Source organism: Takifugu rubripes, chromosome 21, assembly GCF_901000725.2.
Source record: "Takifugu rubripes chromosome 21, fTakRub1.2, whole genome shotgun sequence".
Lineage (NCBI taxonomy): Eukaryota > Metazoa > Chordata > Actinopteri > Tetraodontiformes > Tetraodontidae > Takifugu > Takifugu rubripes.
Window position 1 is genome coordinate 18,197,406 of NC_042305.1, and position 11,784 is coordinate 18,209,189.

At 45.1% G+C, this 11,784-nt stretch overlaps 1 protein-coding gene across 2 annotated transcripts in view; it reads right to left on the reverse strand.

The window, feature by feature from the left end:
* The window catches only part of mef2cb (myocyte enhancer factor 2cb), a 105,713-nt gene extending 94,408 nt beyond the window's left edge, over nucleotides 1-11,305 (reverse strand). The window contains exons 1-2 of one of the 2 annotated variants that reach the window (XM_029830356.1): nucleotides 11,198-11,305; nucleotides 9,524-9,688 (exon numbers count right to left, since the gene is read on the reverse strand). The gene's annotated coding sequence lies outside the window, so the exon portion shown is untranslated. Of the gene's footprint in view, nucleotides 1-2,091; nucleotides 2,360-9,523; nucleotides 9,689-11,197 lie in introns of those variants that run through there. The other variant, XM_011615833.2, reaches the window with a different exon arrangement.
* Between the last annotated feature and the right edge of the window lie 479 nt (nucleotides 11,306-11,784).

The following is an 11,784-nucleotide window of genomic DNA, read 5'->3' on the forward strand; positions in this document are numbered from 1 at the left end:
CAGTCTTCTTAGGAAAAGTTTTACTGGTCGTTCTTGCAGCTGGCGACCCAAGTCACCGCCCTCGACATTTAAAGATCGCTCAGCGTGCCTGTGCAGCTTCTACCACGCTCTCAACAAGCAGCTGGTGGCAACTCCCTGCGAAGAAAAGGACCTGCAGCGAAATATAGAATATGCGGCTAAATGAGGGATTCCCGGTTCTGAGGCGTGCTAACGAGGACCGACTAACATCGGCGTGGGCCCGTGATCCACGGTGAAGCTCGGCAGACGAGCGGCGGCGTCTAAAGCTCTTTGTGCCTCCAGGATCACCCCGACTCATTCTTATTCAGACTCGATCAGAGGGGAGGAAGGCAACTGAGATTAGCAGCAGATCAAAGAAGCTGCCTCGCGCCAGCACTCATGTTTTGTAGATTTAGGCAGGCCTGGCGCACGGGCGCTGGGTAGTGACGCAGAGCGCCACACTGTTTTCTGGCCCCAGCGGTGCTCAGGGGGAAAGATGGAAAGTGAGTTATCAAATGGGAGGCTGGACCGCTGCTGGAAATGTTCCGGAATTAAATGATAAAGTCATCAGCAGAGAATGAAAAAGGAAAAGAGGAAAAGTGCCCATAATGAAAGGCTTTACGCAGGAACAAAGAAACTTTCAGGACAATTCAGAACACTTCATGCCGCTACCTTAATGTAGGTCCCTCACTTAGGTTTTAAAAATATGACGCATGTTCTTGATGTTATCTAAAGCAACACAGGAGCTGAAGGGTCATTTTAGCCAGTCAAATAACCATGGAAACTAACTACAGCGCCGGAAAATCGCTTCGCCGCTGAATCTTTATCACGACGCTTTCACAGCAACACCTGTGGAAACACGCAGCGGAATGTGTGTGTGTGTGTGTGTGTGTCTGGGGGGGGCACCAGAGCCAGAGAGCTAGCTGTTTAGTAGCGCACGCCATCCTGCAGAGAATAAAAACAACGCGCTTCCTCAACTCCGCTGACCATCAAAGCCGCGGAATTCAGGGGCAGAAAAGCTAAAAAGGGGGGAGGCTGGCTTCTGTTAACTGGGTCAAAGTTTCTTGTTCGGGTTAATGTTGAGGGGAATTTTTTATCTCCTCTTTAATTTCCTGCTCAACTGTTACAGCAAGTTACAGTTTACATGATTAAAGCATAAAGCTGTGAATTTCTCTAAGATAGAACTCCCATCTGGTTTTCCAAGGCACGGGTGTGGGGACAATGCTGCTTCCATCCATCCATCCATCCATCCATCCATCCATCCATCCATCCATCCATCCATCCATCCATCCATCCATCCATCCATCCATCCATCCATCCATCCATCCATCCATCCATCCATCCATCCATCCATCCATCCATCCATCTGCAGTTCTTGGCACTGACATGGAGCCTTTGTATGAAATTCCACTTTAATGTTGTGATCCATGAAGTTATATGTTGCTTTCAGCACTTTAGTAATTAGAGTCATTTCTGAGGGGAACAGCATGGAAAGGCCACACTCTTTTCTCTCACTGATGACCGACTGTTCAGAGAATTACGGTGAACCTGCTTCCCCGGTAACCAAAGGGAACTGTGGAGACTTGGAATCAGAGGAAAATACACCAAACAAAACTTGACTTTTGTGATTTAGACCATTTGTCTTGCTTTGGAGCAGTGAAACGTGGACATTCCGCTGCTGCAAAAGCTCCATAAAAGTGATTGACAACAGCTGTGGCTGCACTCCTCCTCGAGGAGACTCGTCGGTTTATTTCTGCTTTGTTAAGAACTTAAAGTAAACACCGATTAAGTGTATCTTTTGGCCTTCTCCCTATTAGAATAGTAATTTCTGTGTGGCTACATGACAAAGGCATCATTCATAAATCCTGCAGGGCTGTAATGTAACAATTAGGCAAGAGCATATGAAAACAAATATCGGTTTAAATTGAGCGGCTCAAATAATCAAAAATTACTGCTTAATCTGTTAAACATGTCATGACCCACACTGCAAGGGCTTTTGGTTTTTAAAAAAACACCCAGCAAGGATCTTTTCTGCTGACATAATGAGATCCACGAGGGTGAGAGGGGAGGTAAGAAGGTGCACTAAAAACTCACCCGTGCCTTTTCTCTGCTTCACCAGGAAGGGACGCCCTGTAGCACCAGCTCAAGGCCCGACTCAATAAAACGGCTCAGAAATTACAAACATAATAAGTTAGAAAAAAAAAAGGCTGAAAAAAAGAATCTAAAAATACTGACAAACGTCTTAAAATGAATATCCTGCGTGCGATAAAGCCAGACCAGCTGGCTTTGAATAGAAACCCCTGATTTGGGTTGTGCGCTCGCCGCCCGATGTCTGTCTGAACTGGAACCTGTTTTGGGGTCTGCTTCACTCCGACACCCCCACCCCCAAAGCACCGCCGCTGCCACCACGCCGCCCCAGCTGCGCTCACCTGTTCCCATCACTCCAGGGTAAATTTAGCCTTTGAGCCACCAGCGACGCCCCCAAATCAAGCACGTATGTGCGCGCACACACACACACACACACACACACACACACACAAAATCTTTGTCAGCACTCACACATGGTAGAGTGGATTTTGAAGATAATCATGTTCAGCAGTCTTTCACTGTGTCTCTTTAAATTCTTTAAACCCATTTAAAACATACCTTAAAACGGCCAGATTGTTCATTTTTAACAGAAAGCGTACATCAGCCATTTGATGAGTTGTGTTATCACCGATGCAATAAATAAATAGATCACTTGTGTAGCAAATGCTCTTATCTCTTTCAAACCCAGCGCGAGCGTAATCTGAGTCATAAATAAATGATCCACTGCAGGAGATTAAGTCGCAGCGATAGCATTTGCCATATGTCAAAGTACCAGGTGCAAAGGTTTATACCTATAATTCGATAATTATAAGCTCATTTATAAGCTCAGTATGACTAAAATCATACACCCACGCCTTTTTTTTTCTAAATTACCCCAGCATGAAGGAAATGTATTATTTTCCTGAATTTCTGATAAACATCATGCGTCTCCATCCAAGAGCAAAGTTTCCCTAAGCTGCTGGCGTGCAGACTGTGAGCCATTTCTCCTTCTAAATGATACATTCAGCTGAAGGAACGTATCAACAAGCTTAAATTGTAATAACCTCTGCGACTGCTTCCAGGTTGTGGGGGTGTTGCGGGGGCACTTGCCAGTCAGAGTCTTACACCTGATGTCAGAATGGAGATAAGGGCACCAAAAGGCACACCCCAAATGAACCTTTTATACAGCCCCTCTTAAATCAGCCACATTGCTAACATGGAGATTTTCAGGTAAGGGGAGTGGACTATAGATTCAGCGTTTTACCAGAAAACATCCCAACGAGGAAGCCCACCACTTGGGGAGTGGCGAGAAAGAGTGGCGCTCCCTTGATGATAAATACTCGCTGAAATGTGTTTGGTATTGATCGGGCGGTATTGTTTACATGTTTCTGGGCAGACATAATGAACTAATCTATTTATTTTGTGAGCACGTCTGTCACCACGACTACCTGTGCACCGGTCAGGGCCCGCGCGTTCTGCTGGTCGAGGTGAGCTCACTGACTGGAATCCTGTGATCTTTTGGGGGTAAGAGGTGGGGAATGGTTAATCGATGCTAGTAGAAGTTAATCTAATGATTGCCACCCTATAAATAAGCGGGGGATTCAGGGAATTTGAGGTGTATGAAATCTAGATGGCTGGAGGCCGTTCTTGCTGAGAAGCTGCCAAATACAGAAGAAAATAGTCATATTTTCACATTTTAATTTCCAAAATGAGGATTTGAAGTATGGATCAGTTTTACTTTATTTTCATGCATTAAGCCTGGTTCATGGTTTGCATGGGGGCGGGGGTTGCGTCATCTGTGGGCCCTCTGGCTGTGGCGTGCCCCTCCCACAGATCCAAACTACACAGAAAGAGACCACATGCTCTACGCAGACCAAAGGATATGTTGAGTTTTTTACTTATTGCCCGCTTGTAGTGTGTTTTCTGACTAGTTGTGCTCGTTAATTGTGCGTGTCAATTGCTAACTAAAGACTGTAATCAAACTGAAATTCAGTAAGAAATGAATGTTTGATACAACACGGTGCCTATCCAACCGGAGGACCGTCCACTAAACACGGCAACTCCATGTGCGTAGGAAACCTGTTCAAGTTGTCGATAGGCTATTCAGAACACTTAACCATGTCAGCCTATATGTGATTACACAATTAATCTGCAGGAAATTATATTAATTATTGAGGGCCCAATACGGAAACGTGAAAATATGGTGTCAGATATCAGGTTTGTTGAGCGAGACCTTGGGTGGAACCTCAGCAAATGTCGTTATTGGAGAGGTTGCAACTGAGGATACGTCCGTTTCCTCGAGAGGTCGTGCTCCACGGCTTTCTTTGCCGGTAGGAGGTATGTCAAGATGACATTTGAGCTCTGATTTGCTTTTAATGATGCTGTGGTGGGATTAAGTTGGGGGGGCAGAGGACTAGACCCTGACTGTTTATGACTTTAAATGAGTGAGGCCGGGTCAAGAAAAACAGTCGTTCGGCAGTCTGGGCGGCACGGCCGACCACAAGTACCTGCAGCAGAAAGAGAGGGAGATGGAGAGTCCAATCCATCGAGGAGAACGTCCTGTTCTAATGAAACTGGAAGTCTCATCAGTCTAACGTGCTGTGTTTAGCATTCGTGCTTGGTCAGAATGCTTCTGTGGAAGCACTTTAAAGGTGCCTGTAGGTGCATATTTGGGAGGCTGTGTGTCACCGTTTCATTTTCTCGCTCCAGTTCTGTTGTTTTTTTTAATTAAATCACCAGCATAAAATAAAGGCCACTATTGGAAGGAACTCACTGACAGGTTTACGCAGCTCAGAATAGATTCATGAGGAGTTACGGCAGCCTGGAGCATGTTTCTGCTCGGGGCTAATGAATGTGAATCCCAACGCACGCACGCCGGACTCAAACTGTCATAAGTAAAGGACAATAATGCAGAAGGCTGTTGTGGATGGTAGCGAGAGCGTAGAAGGATCATATCTTTGTTGCCCCAGCCGCATGGCGTGAGCTGCCTTCGGCGTGTCCGCCCAGCCCTCCGCTCCACACAAGGTCGCTCTGTGTGTGTTCGGGCCTCGGAGAATGAGGGGAGGCCGCGGTGCACAATCACCACCAAGCACATACCTTTCTGCCCCACAGCCCAGACAGAAACTCAGGCGCTGTTTATCAAGCGTCTCTGGGCAAGACTGCTGATTTAGGAACACCACTCAGGTCATTTCGACCATCGGTTTCATCAGGGAGCGCCATCAGTCACAACTATTTTAGAGCGCTGATTTCAAAATCAGCACTCTCAATCTGATAAGTTTGATAAATTGCAGGCGAGGGTTTAACCCACCTTAGCTGGACAGGCCGGACCGGTCGACTGGAGCTCAATCCTGAGGAGTACTCTTGATTTCATAAGAGGCCCCCTGTGACTGGATCTGATAAAGCACGGCGAGAAGGAAAGAGTGCTGAAGCCTGCATGTGAGAAACACAGAGCGGGACATGGACGTGGATCAGGAGCGCCCCGACGTGAAAGCGAGCACACACCTCATTCCAAGAACAATATTTGGACTGAAACCTAAACCTCCCCATCTGGCTCTTTTGAAGCGTGGATTAACACTGGTGCCATGGCTAATGTGTTATCCCACACTGTTCCTTCTGTAAGTCCGCTTTGACATTTGTCTTGAAGGACAGGCCGGTTGTATAGAAAAATACACGCCAGCCCTGCTACCATCAGGCATTTAGAATATAAATCACTCACAGTGTTTTCAACGTGCGCGCCTGTAGGAGTATATGAGACGGGCAATCCAGTTGGAATACCCCAATACCCAAGTCTAACTCTACTCCTGCTGAATTAGGTGCCACCAGAAACTGAATTTGAATTTGTAAAATTTGGACTTTTCCCCCTGTAATATTGACTTTATACCTGCTCTAAAGCCTGAAAAGGTTGCTGATTGGCTGATTGATTCCTTAACGACCTGGATGTCTGTCGCAGTAAACTGAAATGAAATGTTGAGGACTGATGGTTCATAGTTCCAAAATAATAAATTCAATTTGAAATTAAACTATTCAAATCCAGCTTTTCAATGCAACGATTCAAACTCGGCTACATAAATCCAAATAGAAATGATTTAAATTCAGTAACACTATCTGAGGAAACCACTGCGCTATAGCAAAGAGCGAGAAAAGGACGACTCCTTGATTAGCAGCACTTTACAAGCTTTAATGAGAGAGTGGATGACTCTTGCAAGTAGCACTTGATTAATATATTTATTTTTAATTTCTAACCATCCAGGCATGACCAAATCAGTTATTTTCATCTCAGTGCCCACGTGTGTCTCAGTGGCTGATGGTTTAACTTTCAGATCCTTTATGAAATGGGAAACAGTGATAAACCTTACATGTCTTCTCGACCACTTAAGTAAAGTGACATATCCAATCATTCCATTTTAGTTCATCACATGATTCCGTCGCCCCTTGAAGTCACGCCAAGCCATTGACTGTTAGAGTTTGGTTTTGTCTAACGTGCGGCTAAATTTAGCATCAGCACAGAAGCCGTTGAGCCACAGCTTGTTAAACCACAGCTATGAGTCCTTGGCTGGATCCGTCCGTCAGGCCTTTGAGTCTGATGCTTTCGAATGGTCCTTCGGAAAAATAGAAATTTTCCAAAACCTGTTGCATTTCCTCTAATTAATAAGAATCGTGGTTATGTAAACAATTAGAAGTCCGAATGTTTAAGATTCCAGCCTGAGACATTAAAATGAGCAGAGCTCAAGTTTGTAGCTGATCACACCGGCTTTAACCGCACTAGAGGAAGAACTGGCTCTGTTAATACTAGGTGTCTTTTTTTTAAATCTAGTTTTTAGTCCTCAACTGTTGTTCAGTTCTAAAATATGGACCATTTTCTTCACTCTGGATGGGACGAGGCCTGTCCATTCATTTATTCATTGAAAATATGTATTTTCACAATCACTGATATCTGAAGCATAGAAATATAACGTTCAGGTGTTGTGTTCGGGTTGTGGCTGCACCGGCACACCTCTCTGGTACCGCTGGTTTCCAGGTCCGGTTCACTCACCGAGTGCAAAACATTTGACCTTTTGGTAAACTAAATTCTCTTTGCGATTTCTCAACTTTCGCAGTTGGAAAGCAAGACCAACGCTCTCATGACGACAGCGGAGCGTGACATCACCACCGTTCCGTGAGCAAACGGTCACAGATCGAAGCTCGCCGGAGCCCAAAGCCCGAGGGAGTCGCAGGCAAAAACAAAGTCCCAGACCAGAGGTTTAGGGTGTTGCCTGCCCACTTCTGTCAACTGCATTTACTGTGACAGAACGCAACCCTGAGTCAGACCACATAGATAGAAAACGTCTGACTGTGTCAGGGGAAAAGGGCCTATGTCAGTCGTTTCCTTGCGGTGCCTTATGTATGACTGCCACGCACACAGCGGATTCCGAGCGGCGAGCTTGGGTCTGGACCCAACAACACGGCCTTTAAAAGAGAAAAGTGCTGTTTAGCTGAAAGCCTCGACGCTGTTAGACATTCACCAAGGTTACAAAAGCTGCACCTTCGTTGCTGGTTGGTTATGGAAAACAACTGGGCGTGTCTGTGGGAGGGGCAGTGTGGCATTTCTTAAATTAGTGTCTTCATTAAAAGGTGTCTGGTTTCTTCCATTCCGCGCCGCCGCGCTGGCAGTTGTGTCATCGTTCTGATCTAAAGGCTTTACTTTGGCTCTGAGTAAGAAGCTCCACAGGGCGCATGCCTGCCAGCCATATCGCAAACACATTCACACATCCTGATCAACACATGCATGCAGGAGCACCGTGGAGCACACACACATGCACGTAGTGACAAAGAATGCATAGATTTATGGAGGGAGCTCCAGGAGGAGGGAGGCTTGTCATCCACCTGTCAGGAGGACTCAGCGGTTCTCTCGGTGGCCCGGGCCACACGCCCTCCCTGTTGAACACTGGAGCACAATCATTTAAACGTCTCCCAAACAGCCCTTTTGCCATCCTCAATTACACCTTTTCACCCTTACATTTGTATAATTTTCTAATCTAGCTGAGGCGAGGCACTGTCAAACGTGCCAGGGAAGCAGGAGAGCGCCGCCAAAGACTGACAGATGGATCCACGGTGACGCGGGGAGCCACGTCCCTGGACTTCCATATGCCATGACACTGCCGGTGGATCAGGACTGCAGATTTTTTTCTCCCATTCCTTTTGGCAGCACTAGTTTGTCAAATCAAACAGGCAAATTAAAGGAAAGCACACAAAAAAATCAAATTGGATTCCTGATGATTTTTATTTTCCCAGAATTTGAGCCCTCTATTGAGCTGCAGAGTGTCTGCACTCAAGTGCAGCTCCCGGTCTGCTCATATTGATTTTCTGTTGTGTGAGAAGTTTAGAACTTTCCTTTCTGTACATTCAGGAAGGACTAAAAGCCTTTTTTTTTTAAAAAAAAGATAAATAAATAAAAAAAAGGGGGGGGGGGGGGGGGGGGGGGGTGCTAGAAGCGCAGCTCTAAGTATCTTGAGTAACCCCAGGCTGTCACCCATTACAGCAAAGGTCCCCCCCCCGCCCCCGTCCCAGAGTAGACGTGCAACCTATTTCTGTGCTGTTTTTTCGGGATGTGTGTAAACAATATTCCCCATTTCCATCAGATCCGCAGCGACAGATCTGTAGCAACCGCACACACTTGCAAAAGGTAATAGTTAAAACAGTATTAATTACAGTTTACAACCCCCCAATTTGCATATTATTTTGTTAACATCAATTAGCTGCAACAATGGGCTGTCAGTTTTCATTCATGCCATCCGGCAGAAGTTTCCCATCGTAAACATCCTCGGAGCAGCGGCAGATTGTGACTTCATCTCCGATGTAAACATGTTGTCCTCTGTGAAATCAGCTCGTATCCTTCTGAACGTGGAGGACATCCACTGATTTCCCTCCATCTTTCATTCCCAGGTTTTAGCTTTACATCACACGCGTGGCCATTTTTAAAAAGGCAGGGAGAAAACAGTCGTGCTTTTGTAGCCATCTGTTTAGAAGGATATCGAACAATGCTCCTCGATAAAACGCTCTCACTCGTCTTGGCGCAGTTTGGCGCGTTTGAATGCCAAAGGTTGTGTTTTGGTGGAAAAGTTAAGAAAGCGGAAGACATATCGGATGGATATAAACCCCCATAAATAACAGGAATGAATAAATCGCAACGGTTTGTCAATGCTTAACCGCTACATAAAACGCCGCACAAAGAGCGAGGCAGTGAAGGAAACCCTGCCCGGGGCTGCTTCGCACATTTTATCTATCATTCCATTGATCTTATCCACGTTTGTTCCCAGTGCTCCTGCTCTCACATCGTCCTCCTGGCTCAAGTTATCTGATTAAACACACCATTCTTCTTGTCATAAGACTTGTGTGCAGAACGTTGATCCGTACGCTGGACAAGTGTGGCTGATTTGGCCCAACGTGACTCGCGAGAGGCGCGTACGTGAACATTACTCACCACAGCTGGATGAAGGGAAGTGGGAGGGAAAGGCAGATATAGCACAGCTACTGATGCAGACGGAATACAGGTGACGTTAAATGGATGTGCTCGCCGTTCGACACATCCTGGATGTGAGCGACACTCGTCTGTCCACAAGTGTCACGACGAAACTGGGCTTTGCAGCTAGAACCAGAAGAAAAAAGGTCAATGTAGATCACCAAATCTAATCTTTATGCTTATGGACAGCTGTTCTAAATCCCCAATTGGAAGTGGGACACACCGTGAAGGTGCGCGCACAGAAGCGTGCTGTAATCCAGCTGGACTGCTTTATGTGTGAAGGGGGAATGAGGATGTTTTAAATGCTTTTCCTTTAATGTAAAGAGACACTAAAGCAGCAAAGCTGATGTTTGACGCTGACATGCGGAGGCTGAACGCCGTTCCCTCATTGCAGCGCGGTCATATTGACTTATGGAGCAACTCGCTCTCAAGCTGTGAAGCATAAAACCTGTCGCATGCTTTTTTTTTGTAATAAATATATTCTCAAGCCTCAATGCAGCCCTGGTGGCACATTCATGCCGCGTTCCCCGTGAAAAAGGAAAAAAATACCATGTGCCAGTAAATATTTTCAACCCGTTTGGAAGACACGACCATTATTAATGTTATCAAAAGACCATATTACAATTGCTGGATTAAAGGAAATGTTCCTTAATTTGTCGTCTACGGTTGGGTTGCTGCTGCAGGAATGATTATCCGGCGTCTCTGGGACGATTATTGTTTATCTTCTGACCCTTTCCTTTTAAAATAATGCAGTTTGTGAATTTCATTTAAGTTTCTGATGCAAAATTGCAAAACAGTGCGACACAGATGCTGTTGCGCAACACGCCGTCAAAGCACAAGCAAACACACTGAAATCCTGAGGCCATTTTTTTAAAGATGATGGTTGAAATCATCTTTTAATTGTCCCAGTAAAAGTTGAGCATCTTGAGCCCGAAAGGCAAAAGGGGGGCTTGGACCGCCGCGGCAGCCGATAAGGCTTTTGTTCGTCATGTTTCTTTTGAGGGAGTGGTGCAACCAGACTCAGAGACTTTATTGATTCAAATTAATTAATCCACTTACAGAGGATGTGGATTCTGCAGCTCTGGAGCGACTTAAATAGTCCATACAAATTAAACTGGAAATTTGTTGCCTTTAATGATATTCCCAAGTAATTGAATTGCAGGGATGCTCGAAAATATGTGGCATTAGCATGCAAAAAACAGTGTATTTAAGCAATGGATAACCCAAATAAATTTGATATTAATTAATTTTTGATACGGTACAAGCCTGTTTAGTGTGGTTGTAATTACCATCTCTTACTGTGGGGGAGCAGATAAAATTAAATCAAATTTACAGTTCACGTGTTAATAAATAATATATAGAAAAAGGAGCGCAAGTGTTTTTATTTGTGATTGACACTAGTGTATTCATTTAGCTAAAATACACGAGCGCTAAAGTTATTGTTTGATTATTGTTAATGATGCTGAGTTTTTGGGGTGATGATCTAACATGTTTTTATAACCTGGTTCTAAAGCTATAAGAGACCCAGATCGTTAATGTTCTTCTTTCCCGTCTGCCTAATTTTTATGACAGCCATCCCGCAGCATCCTTGGCTAATCCCAACAGCAAACACGCAGATTAGAGATTTTTTTTTACCTGCACGGATGATTTCTTTGCGCTCTCCCCGACAGCTCCTGCGTCTAAATATGCACGAATAGGGCAGGACGAGGTTGTCCTCCCGGGCAGGTTGACTAACTTTGTGTGGCTCCTTCTATATCAGCCCTGTTGCACCAGCATGCCCCAAAGTTTGTAGCTTTCCACAGTGGTCGGAGAATCATACCTAAACTTTTAGGAAAAAAAGAAATCCATCATCGTTGTTTATTGACAACGCTCTCCCTGTCTTTATCTTTTATTATTTTAGTTTATTGTTCTTGCAGCCAAAGAAGAAATCTGTCTTTTGGAACGTTATTATTCGAGCGCAGAATGTTCACTTTCTTCACAACGGTTGAGGTTTCGTAACTATTAACGAGTTCTTACGAGCGGAATCCCTGTAGCATCAGTCATGAGCGGCTCGTTTCACCTTAAGATCTTACGTCTCTTAGACTTATTATGAACAAAATGTTCTCGAAGATGGTTGTAGCTACGCAGGGCAGCAACGATCAAGCTAATTGAATTTAAGTGCTGTGGAATTCACAGACAAACTGAAAGATGTGAAAATGGCTGATTAAAAACATGGTGCACCG